This window comes from Oncorhynchus gorbuscha, linkage group LG19 (genome assembly GCF_021184085.1).
Source record: "Oncorhynchus gorbuscha isolate QuinsamMale2020 ecotype Even-year linkage group LG19, OgorEven_v1.0, whole genome shotgun sequence".
Lineage (NCBI taxonomy): Eukaryota > Metazoa > Chordata > Actinopteri > Salmoniformes > Salmonidae > Oncorhynchus > Oncorhynchus gorbuscha.
Window position 1 is genome coordinate 62349865 of NC_060191.1, and position 2855 is coordinate 62352719.

Below are 2855 nucleotides of genomic sequence, written 5' to 3' on the forward strand. Positions count from 1 at the left end.
TACTGGGGAGTTCAGAAAACGGTGACTACTGTGGTCTGTTGTGTTCGAGTTGGTTCCTATCCTGTCATGTCATGCAGTGATTTATTTATTTTCTGTTTGTACTCCGGTAGGCTGCGCTGTGCCCGCGCATCCCTCCGCGCCCCTCAGTCTCCGCGCCCCCCTCTACTGTGCTACTGCTCCAGCACCACTACACGAGAGTAGATTTTAAGCACATTGCGGAGTGGAGGATAGCCGAACGCGGACTACTGCTGCTGGACTGATCGGAGCGTTCCTTTACAACTTCTATGGATACTTCAAAGTAGCTAAGAGTTACGCCAAAACGGATTTTACACAGAATGGAAGGGTAAGTTGTATTCGTTTCAAATGAATGAAAAATGTTGCTGCAGATATCGAGAGTGAAAGTCGGTTGCAGTAACCTAGTCATTCATTAGCTAGCAGCCGAGCTAGTCCTATTCATTAAACCCGATGATGAGTGAGTGAGTGTGGTGCGGGGGCTTGCTTGGAATGCGGTCAACGGATTTAGAAGGCTGCATTCGCAGGTTTTTAAACAGCACGGGTGAGTTTGATGGGAGGGCAGGGGAGAGTATAGATCCGCTAAATATTAACAACTACAACGGCGGCTTTTCATCAATACTTGCCCTCCAGCCCCCTCGCATTTGGAGCTGTTGCTCGCTGATTTAAATGTATATGACAGGCTGGTCGATATTGTGCAGCGGGGAGGGTAGACACTCGTTGCTGGTTGCGACATTAGGCAGGGAAAGGGAAAGTTGTTGGGAGGTTTTTTTCAGCGTATTTGTAATGGAGGAAATAGCTTTTCAAATGCCCAGGACAGTGTCGCAGCCATGAAGAAAGTTGTAAGCATGCGGGGTGAGAACTCAAGTCGGCGACAGTGCAAACCCCGACCAAGAAACATGACATCGTCAGCATCGTGTAGGAAGGAGCTGAAGAATCAAGTTAAACGATGCATCTACGGTGGTACACATCTGCACCGAGCATAACCCCTAAATTAAATATCAAATAGTGTAAATGATAAATGTGTCTAGATATGTCATGTGATGCGTTTAATGTATATCCTATGTCACAACATGAAATGATGGGGTGCAGGTGCATCTCCCTATAGCCCTACTCAACTACAATACGGAACATGGCTCGTAATGGCAGGGAAATAGGGGACTTGTCATGAAGACTTTAATGTAGGGAAACGTGCTGTTTTGAAAGGAAAATAATGCAGTTTATGTATAGAATTACAACCCATATAATTTGATATTAATAATATACACTGGTAGTAGCCTAACCTATGGTTTTGCAAAAGCCCACATAGCGGTGGGTTGTAAAGGGGCACTTGCGTGTGCGGCACTTCAATTATCTGGCAACATGGCTTGCTCTCTCTTCGGGAAATTTAAATAAAAAGGTTGAGCTTGGAATGTTTTTACCACGAAGCCCAGTGCCCCAGCAAATTACCCTTGGTTTACACTGCAGCAAAGTACTGCTCAATGAATGGATCAATTGGTATTATCTTAGCCCCGCTCTAAATATAAGCAGCACCCTCCACGGTTTGCCTGAGACTGGAATGTGGGCACCAATATAATGGACCATTCTTCATCACAACTGGTGCGATGCCACGAGGTGATGCATGGCTGTCCGGCCCAAAACGTTCTTCAAACCAATGTGTGAGTGACACCCTGAATATAATTGATGCAGGTGGGATACTTATATATGAACAATGCATCTATGACGTTAAGAATAATATAAAACATATATATGCCGTCCAAATTGATAGTATCCAAACTCAGCAGTCACACATGACATGATTTTCAGATTGAGGATGATGGACATAGTACCGTTTAGATATCGATGTAAGACATGCAAATAGAACGACGAACGCACAGACTTCAGTCTGTCCATCTGCTTCGAGGACCCGGTGGGCGTTGAGCATGAAGAACACTAACGGTGTGTGTTTTAGCGCGCGCATTGGAAGGTGTTTTCCTGGGTGGTTTTATGGGGGTTAGAAGGTTTGTTATATTGTGGAACTATTAAATCCCGCCTTGTTTTGCCTATCAGCAGAATTGTGCCTACGGTTTTTGTGGCGGAGCCGCAATTATTCCTTAATTATCTATCAATTCACAATTTCTCAGGGAAAACGATCCGAATGCCATAGCGCATTGACATTGGACATATTTTGTTTAGACTAATAGGGTTACTTCGTGTCTGTGTGTGCAACAACTAAGGTTTGGAATAGGGTTGGGAAGTGGTTGTGTGTGCTTTCCTTTTGACTCTCTCTCTCTCTCTCTCTCTCTCTCTCTCTCTCTCTCTCTCTCTCTCTCTCTCTCTCTCTCTCTCTCTCTCTGTCTGTCTCTGGCTCTGTCTCTGTCTGTTTGTGAGCGTGTGGATTTTGTGCGTTTTTGCTTAGTGATCGCGGTTCTGCTCTACAAGAGAGAGGAAGGGACACGGCGTCTCACCTTTCAGTGGGCGAGCGGCGAGGCAGGCAGACCACCAAACAGCTGTCTATTGCTTTGCTTCGTCGGGCTGCGTTGCACCGCGCTGCTTCCCCCTCTGGTTCCTCAACCTGTTTCCCCGCACAGACACACAGTCATGTTGGTCTGATTTGAGCCACACGGTGCTGGTGCTCAAAACAAAAGTCAGATTCAGTGTTTGTGTCATTGTTCTCCGTCTCAGGCAGTTCAGTTGTAAGCAGCCTGTCAGTAATGACCTCTCCTCCTCGGGCAGTTCAGTGGTAAGCAGCCTGTCAGTAATGACCTCTCCTCCTCAGGCAGTTCAGTGGTAAGCAGCCTGTCAGTAATGACCTCTCCTCCTCGGGCAGTTCAGTTGTAAGCAGCCTGTCAGTAATGACCTCT

General features: G+C 46.3%; 1 protein-coding gene across 1 annotated transcript in view; it reads left to right on the plus strand.

Annotated features, from left to right (window-relative positions):
* The first annotated feature begins 222 nt into the window (after positions 1 to 222).
* Positions 223 to 2855, plus strand: part of LOC124006375 (protocadherin Fat 3-like) — a 378106-nt gene continuing 375473 nt past the window's right edge. Inside the window, 1 exon segment of the mRNA XM_046316357.1 lies at positions 223 to 343. The gene's annotated coding sequence lies outside the window, so the exon portion shown is untranslated.